This window comes from Amphiura filiformis, chromosome 5, assembly GCF_039555335.1.
Source record: "Amphiura filiformis chromosome 5, Afil_fr2py, whole genome shotgun sequence".
Lineage (NCBI taxonomy): Eukaryota > Metazoa > Echinodermata > Ophiuroidea > Amphilepidida > Amphiuridae > Amphiura > Amphiura filiformis.
This window is the reverse complement of record NC_092632.1, coordinates 20,974,856-20,989,423: the sequence shown is the minus strand read 5'-3', so window position 1 is coordinate 20,989,423 and position 14,568 is coordinate 20,974,856. Positions and strand designations below refer to the sequence as shown.

The 14,568-nt window shown below is 33.9% G+C and overlaps 1 long non-coding RNA gene across 1 annotated transcript in view; it reads left to right on the top strand.

Annotated features, from left to right (window-relative positions):
- LOC140152790 (uncharacterized) overlaps positions 1 to 13,533 on the top strand; it is a 63,233-nt gene extending 49,700 nt beyond the window's left edge. The window contains exon 2 of the long non-coding RNA XR_011859049.1: positions 10,851 to 13,533. This is a non-coding gene — a long non-coding RNA (uncharacterized lncRNA). The remainder of the gene's footprint in view (positions 1 to 10,850) is intronic.
- Positions 13,534 to 14,568: the final 1,035 nt, after the last annotated feature.

Below are 14,568 nucleotides of genomic sequence, written 5' to 3'. Positions count from 1 at the left end.
TGTTGCCAATCAATATCCATGAGAGTGTACATTCAACGTCCAGATTTCGAACTTGGGTGTGGTGTGTTTGGCAGGTGTGAAATACATCTGACTGAGTGTTTTAATTACGTAACTCATAAAGGCTTTGGCATCATTGAATGGCTGCCTGGTGATGTCATGTGTTTAGTTTCTATAATAATAATTATTAAATTACTTCTGCGGTGAATAGTTGGGTGAATAGTTGGGTGTATTTTCCCTAAATATTGATCAGCTTTTGCATCTTCTATCACAGTATTTACTTCGATTTATATTTGCTATGTGTTGACAATTTTATCTCTACCTCACTTTTTATTCTGAATGTTTGAAACATCATTGACGATGAAATATTTGTAAATATTCGTAATAAATTTCTCTCATGAGGTTTAGACTAGTTGACATTCAAGTCTGCGCATTTAATACCGGTCAGTTAATATTAAACCTTACAGATAACTGCAGGCGGTAACGACCCATTTACGCTACACAAATGATCAAAACATGGATAATTGACGAGCTTATTTGCAAACCAAGATATGCCCACTCCCAAAGTTCTTTTTATTTTGTTTTAAATGGAATAACTCGTTGCTGGAATTTACTTTTTGTTTGAGTAAGTGAAGAAGAAAACGCAATTATAATATGTGTGCAATTTCAATAAGGAAAAAATCTTGAAATTCCAAGTGAAATAAAACCTTAAAAATGTTAATGGCATGGAGCAATATTTACACTGAAGTAGTTTTTTCAGGTTTTTGTCCTAATTCATTTGAAAACAAAAAAACAACACCTTTTTTTCTTTCTACATGTTCTACGTACAGAACTGCCCATCAGGAATATCATTTTGTGTAACTTTGGTAAAAACCAAGCCCCCAGTTGGAAGTGATTTATAGGCATTTCATGTCCGTAATCACGACTTGTCAGGCATTTAAGCATCCACTACTACAAATCAAAAAATGTAGAGCGGGTTGAAATATTTCTACAACCGACAAAGACGTATAAGATAAAACATATACTGGTTAGTAATGGGCGGTAATTGAAACTGCCTTCCAATGATTACAATTGCCCAAATAGTCAGACTAATTGGAGGCCCAGATATCCAACACACGCGTACCCTTAAGACAATACCGGTAAGTGCTTCTTCAGAAAAGAAAAAGTTCAGTCTTTATTTCATGCAGCTAAATGCGCACCAGCAATTTTCTATTGGAAATATCGTTCCACCCAAGGATATTTCACTAACAATCAATTTCGATATGGCCTTTCTATCGCTTCATCGAAGGCTCAATTGAAGTTTAGCGTTTTTTATTTTAAGAATAACTCAGCGTTAGCCACGTGTTCAATACCAATCTCTGTGCTCATAATGTGAAACAATATTAAAATATATCAAGTGAGGTTTTTTACTCTCCTAAATGTAAAGTCATATTGCAATATATATATATATATATATATATATATATATATATTTATATTAAACGAGTAACATAAAAGAAACGAATAATAAATCATACTCGTGAATGAATGAACAAAAATAACAGTGTCATAATTTTTTTTACATCTCAGTTTATCATTTTCTTGTATTCTGATGTCATAAATCACGAAGGTTTTCAATATAGACGCCTTAGCTTTGTATTGCATGTTTATCGTAAGATTTTGACACATTTTACTTTGTTTGTGTCAATCAAATAATGTTTAATATACTTTGTGATCATATTAATAAACTTAATCTAACCCACGTAATGTATTCTACCTGTTCCTTGCTGACTTTACATGATATCTGTTTGTTAAATTCTGCTTTTCTTGTTTGTGGTAAAAACCATCGTGGAAGACCACATTGTCTGTGGTACGTGTGTTTGTATCGTTAATGTTTCCAGGGTGATGTCTAAGTTGGAACTTTGCATGACAATCCTTGCCTCGTTCTTTGTCAAGAAATCTGTGTTGGCAAACTATTCCTTTAGTTGAGAATGTACCAAAGGTATTAATGGAATGAGCATGTGCTTTTTTCTGGGGTGATGTCCCATTAAATCTCTGTTATACATAGTTTGTGGCCCCTTCGCTTTAAACTGCCTCTGTCCACTGTCCTATCCATGGTTCTACCTTTGTTGTCTAAACTGTCAGTCATCGTAAGTTTTTTAGCAAACCCGTAGATTGTTAGCGCTGGTCTCAAGGGCATGTCGGCTTGACTGGCAAAAAATGTCTTGACATTTCTAGTTGAGAAATGTTTTTCAGTTTCCCCTTTTTCTGCATCGTCGTATATTGGAATACATGTGTCTGAGTGTAATATACAGGATGGTGGTCAAGAAAAAGGTTGCTAGCTAGCTGGACGGTTTTGTATTAGGATGAGCTTGTGGTGCAGGCTGTATCGTTTACTAAAAGAAGGAATAACAACGGACAGCAGATGTATCCTTGAAGAACACCCCAGGTAATTTGGCCAGATCATTCTGTGAAGTTAGATTTGGTGGTGGTTAATGCTTTAGACCAACAGAAGACCTGATGATTACATAAAAAGGAAGGATTTAACATGAAACTAGTCGGGATTCTGTGTTTTTAGTTTAATTTAAGTAGGAGATTCAACTACAAATCTGTTTTAATATGTTAATTTAAGGAATGTAGCACCTTTTCAACATTTACCTACTAAAATAATCCAGGATTTTGTACTCTTGTTTTATCTATCAACAGGAAAATGGATAAACCAACGGTAGTGATATTAGTTCTTTCGGGGTTGGTGATGCTTCTTAGTCTGGTATCTGCTATTCCTTTGCTTGCCGCCGAAAATAACGCCGCCGAGACAGACGAAGGTGTATATAATGACGATAGAGCACATTATTTCAATCTGGCAAGAAGGACATCACCATTAGAATTACCTGGCAGTGAAGATTTTGAACGGCAACAACGAGCTAAGCACATGCAACTTAAAATCTGCACATTGAAGTGTGTCAGCTGTAATATGGAGATCAAGGGCTACCAATTTGACCACTGTTTAGGCGGATGTCGACTCGGAAGAATGAATGATAATTCATGCCTTAGATACCTAACAAAATGAGGACTAGTGTTTAAACGTTTAGTTAGATGTGTTCTTAGTTTTGGCAGTGTTATGTTTCAGACACTACCTAAATTACATTGTGTGACAAAATACTAAACCTGTGTTTTTATTTCATTTTTGGAGTGAATGTAAACGTTATATTTTGAACATTTTGTGCAGCACAGTCAATTACCAATTGATGATGGCAATAAACATTTGAATTATTGCATAGTTCTTACAGTACTTATCATCGAAGCTACCATTTTGTATCAAGCGTCAAATGGTGAGAATAAATTCATACATTTTAATATTTCGGTATCTAATGTGCTTTGGAGTTGCAACGCCAGCCCACCAGCTTTCATCAACCAGTCAACCAGCCACGGATATTCATTATTGGTAACATCGATTAATCCTTTGGATGACGTTTACGATCTGTTAGCCAAGTCATAGTTGGTTGCCAATCTCAAGTTCCAAGGTAGTGCAATCTATATCCTTGCCAACTGATAATCGATGGTGACTCTGAATAGATAATTACTCTTTCAACAGTCAAGGCACAAATTTCTCCTTTTCAGCTACAAGTTTTACACTACGTCAAAGAAATAATGAAAATCTAAATTAAATAAACCACGTACTACAAGAAGTTAATTTCACTTATTGATTTCAAAAGGTATCCTTAAAGGCCAAAGTAGAGTATATTGTTAAAAATTAAATGTTCTATGTGTACATAATGAGCAATAGATTATGTAAAATGACCAATGAAGAATTGTATAAATTGTGAATTTGTCTTCAAATTGAGCTTTGAAGTTTATTTATCTAGAATATTCCATTACTAGCCTTTTCTTCTATCATTTAAATCAAAAGAGAGCAAAAAAAACCAACCTGCACAAGAATAAAAGGAATTTTCTATGACCAGCTCGAAAACCACCATCGCAAGAAAGTTATTTGTTGCAAGTTATGTAATCAGTGACTAAACTGATGTATCGATTACAATGACCGACAGACGATTGTCCATCGGAACAAGTCGCTGACCAGTTAATTGAAATACTGGAAACACGTTCTGCACATTGCTGTTGACTGTTGTATTGACCAGTCCTGGCAATGACCTTGAGTCAGACGCATCTAATTGATAAACACTACATGCAGTCGACGCGAGTGACCTGTTACTTACCTCTCGATCGAACTTTGAAATGGTCAATTAACTCGAAATCAAATCCTGGAACCTCCAGTTAAAGAAATCAGTTATTTTTACCAAGAAAATAAAATAGATAATACTCAAAGGTTTTTTCTAATAATGTATTTTCTAATCAAAGGTGAACCGCTCAGAAACATGTAATTTTGTGTGTTAGACATGTAGTTGATTTTTTCCGAAAACCTCTTTATGTCGCATGCAGTAAATCGTCAGCTAATTGTTGGAAACTGATTTTATGTCTGTCAAATTAGCTTGCATTTTCTTATCTTCAGTCTAAATATGTCATAAATAACTGGGTAAATAGACTTAGGAAGCCAATCGTGAGTCCAAGGGCTTAGTTGTCAGCGCTACTACTTAGATGATTGCACTGTGTACACAGCGATATCAAATCAGACAATTGAACTTTTTGGCACACTTTTTGTTCGATACCAAACTTTCTAAATTTACTATTTTAATAATTTTTTACAAAGAGCGCATTGCTTTTTCAGAAAATCAAATTGTGAGTGGTTCTTGCTGCTGAGTTTTGTTTTAAACTTAAAATCATAAACTCTTTTAAAAGATGCTCAATAAATAATTTTTAGCTTGACTAACTACTAATAATAGCTAAGAGGCTATCAAATACATTTTTACAATGAATTTTCGAGGAGAGGTCTTGACATCAAGACCATCTCTGTAAAAAATAGAAATAAGACTAAATTACAAGCAACAATTCCTTTATTCAACATGTTTAAAAAATATATTTTAAATAAAAAAATCCTTAATATTTCTTTATTTTAAAATTCGTTCAACTTAATTGGCTTCTTTTCATACTTGCTACAAAAATGAACAGCTAAAAGCACTTTTTGTTTCTAAATTAATAATGTGAGTAGGTATGCGGTAGTTATAAGAAAGATAAGAAAAATAAGTTTGTAAGTGTGTTTTAGTAAATGATATCTTATGTAAGGATACTAAGGATTGAATGATAATTTAAGCAAATTAGATGGCCTCCCTATTCAAATAGTTTCGAGATTATTCACAAAGTACTAAAATTTGTTGGGAGACACATCTTCAAATGGGTCATTTTTGTGTTATCTGTAAATAATGTATAAAGAATTTGAATGTTAAACAATATGAATTATTTAAATGTACAAAGGGCTAATGATTTATTATTTATTGTGTGTTGTTTAATCTGTGAAATGTGTAAGTTATGAAAATATTTTGCTTAAGGCCTGGACTGCGTCACGTTTAGGTCCAAGTGCAACGAACCGTTGAGTAAGATTCACCCTAAGTATATGCCAAACCACAACAATAGCGAGAAATGACGGACTTGCAATTCAGTTGATTCAAAAACTACACTGATTCACATTCAATTTTATTATTAAATGTAATTCAACATCTCACCGTGTATATAATGCCTATTGGTTACAAACGGCATGGCGTGATATCACGTGTTTACATACCACGTCCACGTACGAAAAACTAATTTTGAAGCAGAGGACGTATCAAAGCCTCCCCATAATACCTTGCGCAGAACGGTCGCGAATAAACCATAATGCTATGCGCCATAGAGGACATTTGTATCGATTCTTGGAAGCATCTACGATATTTGTCACATGTCCCTAGGTTTTAGGTGGGCGGGTTAGCATAGCAGTTCTGTCCTCGTGTTCTAAAACCAAAGGCCCGGATTCGAGACTCGACCGTTCCCAGATGCCATTACATGAATCTGGGGTCCTCTGGTGTCCTCCTGTTTCCTTCCCTGAGTATATTGATCTCTGCCTTGTCTGCCGTACTGAATAAAGGCATTGAAAAATGGCGCAATGGTCTAAGAAATACATAAGCCCCAAAGAATCCATGAACCCAATCCAATCAAGAAAAGTTGGTGTGGACCGTCACCCCACCACACATACACACACACAATAAAAGCCAATCACACTCTTGATCCTAATTCTGCTGCTTATCGCATCATCCCATTTCAAATCATTATCCTAACTCTTAACTCTACTCCTAACTTGTATGCACCAATTCATTGACTAACCGTGAATGTCGCTACAGACTCCGACGTAGAGTATTTGATGTAAAATATATACGCTATTTTAACTACTGAGCCATATTTGTAACATGGACTACGAAGTGTGGGGGAGTTGCAACCCTACCCTCTAATATTCAGTAATAAACGTCATACAATGCTAGAGTAAAAAAAATCAACAAAATAAGCGCAACGGGTGGATCTGCGATTAGCTTAGGTCGTTTGGGCGTAAACGCGCGCGTTTTTTTTATGACGGATAAAAACCGTAGGGCCCCTGCGTAGTTCCAGGGATAATCAATTCTATTTCCAGCAATGTTTAAGTTCTTGATGACATAAAATCGATAATATATAATCGATTTTAGGTCATCAAACATTCGTTAGAACTTAAACATTACTGGAAATAGAATGGGAATAAATTAAATAACGTAGATATGTTACATCAAATATTCTACATTCACTGAAAGGTATGTAGGGTCATTGACGGGGTTGATGCCACCTCTGATCACAAAGTCCCTCACAAGGCCTTGATTACTGGTCTCCATATTACATCTTCTCTGCCCGTACGATGCAATGCAGTCTTTTCATAATTCCGTCTAAAAAGATAAAAGAAACAACAGCAACAAGTTTACTAATGTTACCAGCATTTCGTTGTGTGGAGCATTTGTATTGTATTGTTTTTTAAATCCAGTAAATATTGATATTCTCCTTCCACAAAAAAACAAAACAAACAAAAACAAACAAAAAAACCAGAAATTATTTCAAAAATATTAATAACACACATACACAATCAATAAAAATCAATCGTTTTATGTATTTAGTTAATAATTGAACTTTATGTGTACCTTAAATAAATCCTTACCTTAAAAATCAAAATACTAAATTAAAAGCCACATTTTGCATTATTGGGTTACTTGCAGGAAAGAAACTCGTGTCTTTTGTTTATTAGAAGTTGGTTTGTGTTTTTGCTTAAGCCAAGGTGTAAAATGTCAGCCCTCATTCACAAGTACAAATGTGGGTTTTTTTTTATTTCATTATCAAAAAATGACAGGTGATTACGAAAATATTACTTATTTGAGTTTAGTTAAGAACCCTGTCAAATTACAACAATATGCCTTTCCATCATGAGAATGATTAACACTGTACGTAGATGACACAATAATTACCACATGCCTGAAGTAATGAACGTAGTTGTTTTGACACACAATCCAAAATTTAGAAGAAAAGTGTGTACATTTACGTAAGCTTTATTATTCAACGAATAGTTGTCTTGTCACGTCTGTTTAATTTTGTGTCCACACAATTTTAACTAAAACAGGATGAAATTCAGCATTTAAAAGTGAATCAACTGTACGGTGTGTACTTCTAAACAAAACATTTGAAAACAGTGTACATACGTTGGGCGGATATCACTGTTTGAATAGATTTATCTGATGGCATAGTGTAATATACGATTGTAATTACATCCTGAAAAATGGAGATAAGATCCATGATTTGCGATGACCATTCAGAAGCTACCAATTTTCATCATTATGGTATTTTCAGTGATCGCACAGATATGATAACATCGTAACCATAACAATAACATTCGGGAATTATTTTTATGACGTTCTGACTTAAGGGGAATCGGATCTGAGTATGACTCAATACTGTTTAAACTCAAAAATAGACATAAATAAAGGGATGTAATTTTGCTCCATGTGCATGACTTTTCTCTGAAGGCGTTTGATATGTTATTGGTCTTAACACAAGAAGCGCAAAACCTAGATGACATCATTGGCTTCCTTGACTCATGTTAGTTTTAAGAAATAAATAAATACGTGGCTAAATATGGCTCATGCTACCCCACTCGCCTTAAACAAAAGATTACGTATGGATTGTATCTTTGTCTTTTTGCCCAAACATCGAAATTTGATTTATATTGCTACGCAAATAGAAAAATGAAATTAAGAAAAACACAATGGACTATAAGAACAGCGAGTAAAACCACGATGTATTGATTGACTTTATCATATATTATTGTTTATCTGGTCTACCGTCTATCACATCTTATGGTATTCTCTCCCACCCTTTCAGTTTATTTTACGTAATTTTATCCTCGATACCACGTTTTTTATTTCAATATGTTCTATTATATGGTTGTTATTTCTAACAACAACCTCCCAAATGTCACCGATTGAAAATGGCGCGAAGTTTCAGACATTCAATGGCGATTTAAAAACAACGACAGCATTTTGTTTGAAGAGAGGCTACGAGAAAGAAAATTGCATTGTTTTGATTTCAAGTTATGTGTCCTTAATTAATCAAAGGTGATTTATTTTGTGAAAACCAATCTGTTTTGAAAAAATTACTAAATGCAATTTTCTGTTTTGAACAAATAAAAGACACTTTACAAAAGTGGAATTGTTTAGACATAGTCATGAAAAGTTTGGATTCAATGTGAGTGCGCTTAAAACGGTCATCTCGTACCACTATAGTCAAATGCAGCAAACCTTTGAAGAGCGCGACTACCGTGATGTTGCAAAATCGGCGCTAACAACGCGCACAGTTCATTCATAAATTTCCACTCGGCAACAGCAGATCGCCTCAGCAGCCAATCAGAGACAAGTGCGTCCAACGCAGTAAATACGCGATGTATACTTACAATACGCGCTCGTCAAAGGTTTATTGCATTTGAGTATAATATATGTTTTCTATACTCGTTGTATTTCGATTTCACTATATTCATGCTTGTTGGCGCAAATTATAACTGGTCGCTATTCGCAGTATTATACAGCGCTTTTACGCGTATCGCTCACGTTGGTGCACTATTCGTGCCACGTGACTGAACAAAACTTTGGTCGTATGTCTTCGAAAAAGGCAAAACCAAAATCGGTAAGAGAATATTAATAGAGAAAGTCATTATTCTTATGCTTATGAGCTAAATGAACACCTTTGAATGAACACATACCAAAGTGTTATTGACCAAGACAAATATCGATTGATCCAGACACGTGCTGGCAATCGGAAACGACTGTGCCTGTGTTCTTCTTACATGTATAGTAATCCTTAAAGGCGAGAGGGATGACAGCAGCCATATTTTTCCAGTTTTAGCCATGTTACCAAAACAATGCGGTGTACGTTTTAATATTAATATATAGGAAATGAGTCAATAAAGCCAATAATCGCATTTATATTTCCAAACGAAAGCAAGAAAAATGATACGGTATTGTGTATCAGCTCTATTTGTCTCGATATTTGCCAAGTCATGCTCCCTTCCGACACGCCTTAACACATTTGGTTTTCGCATCTGAAAACACTTTATGATAATGATAAATGTCCTAAATATTCAGTGGTGATATTTGAAATAACCTTGATAAACGTCCTTGAATGTATAAAGTATCAAAAATGATCAATTTTTGATCATTTACATGGATGCAAACAATTACGTACTTTTATTAATTATGAATTATAGCATGAATGACAACGTCTAAGAAAAAATGATTAAGGAACGCGAGTATCACGTTGTCGAAGGTGTCAAACCACTTATATCTGAATATTTTATTCAATTTACATTCAAAACGTTGGAATTCATGAGAAAGCAGTTTTATGTCTACGTTTTCAAAAATGGTCAATTTAATGCTTTCAGGAGACAAACAACGTTCTGGATAATGCAAGATTTAACTAATAATCTGAGACAATAATTATAAATATAAAGAAAGGCAAAACAGTGTCAGTTTCTCTCACCTTTGCAATTGTAGGTTATTATTACACGAAAACATTAGAACAACGAATAACATATCAACCATGTCGTGCAATCGATTTATGTAATTAAGCGAGTAGCAGAGTATAATAAAACATCATATATCATCATTAAAAAATACTAATGCATTTTATTTTACAGTCTATATATTTTGGACATAGTTTTTCAAACAATTGCGTCATGGCGTCAGCGCCCCAAAACGACCTCCTTTTAAGATGAACCCGCTTAACTTTTAGCGCACTCAACCTTCCTCGAGGCGCACGGTTTATTCATTGACAGGCAAGCCCGACATTCACAATAATAAATCCTGCTTCGAGCTAAAATAATCTTTTATTAGAAGCGCACTATTTACCTCGTTAATAGATATTGACAACCTGTGTCAATTACACTGTCGATTTAATGTCTATGTCATGTAACAATTATGTATTTCCAGTTTTGTTTGTCAGTCTTTCTCTCCTCCATCTGTGCCGTCGTTGTTATCGTTTACTCTTGTGGTACGTAAATATCTTTAAAGCAACATTAAATATTGATAATTTGATGCATTTAATTATACGTGCTTAAAACTGTCAACACTAGAATATATTGTAAACAAAATATTAATAGTGATTATAATATGATAACAATAGAATATTGATTTAATTTTGTTTTGTTGACAACTTTTGATCTGGGTAAACAAACTAATAAATCGTTGCATCATTATTGTATTCTTTTGAAGAAAAAAAAGCACTATCAAACTAAATATATGAATACCAGTATCCATATCAATGATAAGTATATAGTTTAAATCATCAATGCACTAAACACCAATACACAGCAAGCACTATTGTAATATTTCTTTTCGTATTTTTATATTTTAATCTTTGATTTCTATATTTCAATCTTTTTCTTTCAGAGAAACACACAAAATGGATAAGACATCGGTGATACTTGTTCTTTCAGGATTAGTACTGATCCTCGCAATAGTAGGAGCAATTCCACCTTTACTTGGTGACGAACAAGTAGATCAAGACACAGCACTAAATGACGAAATGGCAGATTTGTTCAGCATGGCCAGACGAGCCTCAGGATATGATTTTTCCGAAAGAGCTAAACGCGCCAAATTTGAAAAGTGTACCATGAACTGTGTCAGCTGTAACAAAGAAATTAAAGGCTACAAATTCCTCACATGTTTAACAGGATGTCGTAGTTCTTCTAAAGGCGACAGCAACTGCCTCAGATACCTTACAAAATGAAGTACCTGACTGCTTGACATTAGACAGACATTTAGATTACTATTTGTTATACAAACTTAGAAGTTTCATTTAATGATGTAGATACCCCTTACAAAATTACAACATTGAAACCAGCTAGTTTAATTGACAGTTTCAGTTCAACCTGCTGTTAGTTAAATATCAATATTATTTTACAGGATTTAAGAAACTCGAAAGAACATAGTTGCACAAATTAAATATGTTAAACTATGGAATATTATATACACTGCTAGAAAAGCTGGCAACGCATATTCATTCCTCATTTTTGATGCACTTATTGGTGGCAACATTTTGCAGCGCATACTACCTACAAAGACACCAACGCGAGCTGATTTTACAGAGAGTGTTAAACCTGCATATTTGATCCTTGTGGTAATGCAATGGTTGAAGTTGAACCCCAGCAACAAAAAATCAACTGGCAAATATCAACATATCAGTTAACCATCCGTTGGTAACAGGTACATATCCGCTACTACTATATAGCGGGCAAATGCTGATTACCAGCTATTGCTACACGCTATTCTCACGCTACTAGCAGTATCCAATATACCGTTACAGACCTGCTGGCTGCTTCTTTAGTATAGTGATCTAGTACTAGCCGAAATTTATGGTTTCGCGCTGCTACAAGTGGGAAACAATATGATGTCAATTGGTACAATTACGTAATAGATGGTTATTTACTGTTATCAGTTGGCCTAAATATTGTTAAATTGTTTATCATTTGATGAGTAAGCCCCGTTGTTGCCACTATTCAGTTCGTATAAGCTGATACATTATTGTGAATGTGATTGTAAATAAGTTATAAATAAGACATTCACAAAAATATATTGTGTCACAGTAAGATTGCTGAAATAAGTAATTACAAAATCACAGTAATTGATTTAGACCAAAAAACTACGAATTGAATAATTATTTGTGTTTAAATAATTCAGTTTTAGTTCGTGATGAGGATTTAGCTTCAATAGCGTTTAAATACCAAATCGTTTGGAATCAGAACAGAATAAACCTAATGCACAAGTGAAATGCTTATTGACATGAGATAACAAATAATGTACGTTTTTGAAACGTTAGCGTTAAAACACAAAATGGGTTAACTAACACGTGACTGGCATGCGCAAACGTTTTGTGGTCTATCGTCTGTCGTCATTTTTCTTCGATTTCAGTCGTTTAATTTAATTTAAGATGGCACATCAAAAAGATTGTGCAAACTCACAAAGTGTTTGAAATCGAACATTAACGATCCGGTGTTTGAATATTGGCCCAGTTCAATTGAAGTCTTTACTCTCTTGCGGGTACAGAATACTTAAAGTTAACGCTAATAGTTGAATGTATATTGTATTGTATTGATAATACTCTTGTTCGATTTGTACGGCAAATGGCTGTATGCCTTTTCTGAAAAACTACATTAGAGCTTACAATCGTCATAATAATTTTACTTGAATTGCAAAAAAGCATGGAAAATCAGACATGCCACTGGCAGTGTTATTTTTGTATTCTCTCGTGTCTTGCCACTGGTATTCACAGTCCATCGTTATTTTTCCTTGCATTTAATGTAATTGTCTTTTGTGAACAATGCTTATTTCAGTTTCTAAAGGATATAAGTCAGTTATGCGTAGGAAAGACATAGTACATGTATGATATTGCATTATTTTTGGTCATAAATCAATTATGAAAAATATATATATATTTTTATCTTCCATATAGTTATTACTTGTTATTTGGATTAACGCTACATTGGATCTTATGAGAGACACTGCATTGTGTGTTAATAACAAATATTGATGAATGTAAACGCTCAAATGAAACTAAACTTAATTAAAAGCGAGTAAATTACAGAATAGTAAGGCCTTTTTCAGTTTATTTCAATAAAATATAATCATGAAATTCTGATGATTTCAATGGAATCCTCAGGGGCGTAGTCATTTGCAAAGTTTTAGTTTAAGGTACGAAAGGCGTAATTGAAGATGAAATACAAATACACTTACATCTTTCTTGCATGTTACCGATAATATGTTTTGAACATTATTGAATGAGCATGATGTTTTTTATTACGGCCTAAAGTATGCTTTTAAATCCTTTAAAGGACACTAAAGGAAATTAATTTCCCCTATGTGTAAACAAACTAAAAATAACCTTCCAAATGTTGCTTTTATTATTTGTCAGTATGATGTTTAGCAATAATTAAAAAGCTCCGTAAACAATGTAGTAGACTGATATTTTTATTTAAGTATGAGAAGGACCAATAAAAATCACCATTTATTTCAGTTCCTGTACCTAAAGAACCTTGTATGAATTTCCTGAATAAAAAGCACACCCTTCACTAGATATTATATTGTTTCTTTTTCATATATGTTGTGTATGGTTCATCATTGTCAGTCGATATATCGAGGGTTGAGAATTAGAAGCAGAAAGCATTAACAGTTAAGGCTTTTTGGTTCTCAACCTTCGATGTATAAATATCAAACTTTACTTTCTAAAATAAAACAATGAATTGTTCAACAGGATTTCTTCTTGCTCTGGTGGATATATGGCATAAACTAAGGTTTGATCAGCTCGTAATAGGCGGGAAATGTTAGGTTTATATCACTACTCTGAAATTAAAAGTAGACCCACGTTAAGGGATGGGGTATGAACATTTGGACAGTATTTTTTGTGGGCAATGAGAGCACACCAGAGATATCGAATTGCATTCTGAATACGAAGAATGTCCTTTGAAATTTGCAATGTAATAAACATTTTATGGTAACGTAAATTTTATAAATATAATGATATGTACTTAAAGTGTATGTAGCTGGGATGAAAAGCCGACGATCAATTTTGACCTTTCGTGTTGAAGATATGGATTTTTTTCCAAAAAACACCAAAAAAATTAGGTCTTTTGGGGAAAAAATGTATATCTTCAATATGAAAGGTCAAAATTTTCAATTGATTGCCGGCTTTCCCTCCCAGCTACATACGCTTTAAGTACATATTAAATATTTTAAAAGTTTATTTCGAAGACTGTTATATATCAAAAATTTTGAAAATATCAAATTTTAATAATTTGTCATAAAATTTGTGTTGTATCGCGAATTTCAAAAAATGAAAATTAGTTGATATCAGAAGCACTTTCTTCGTATTCAGAATGCAGTTCGATATGTCTGATGTGCTCTCATTTCCCACAAAAAATACTGTCGAAACGCTCATTACACATCCCTTAAGAGTGCTATTAGTTGACCTGTCTGGTCTATATTTTGGGTATGAAAGAAAGTAAATGTCATAAGGTCCGCCGATTACGAGCTGATCAAAGTATAAAGTAATATTGGGTAACTCACGAGAGCTTGATCCAAAAGAAAGAATTTGCCTCGACAAACGAAAACA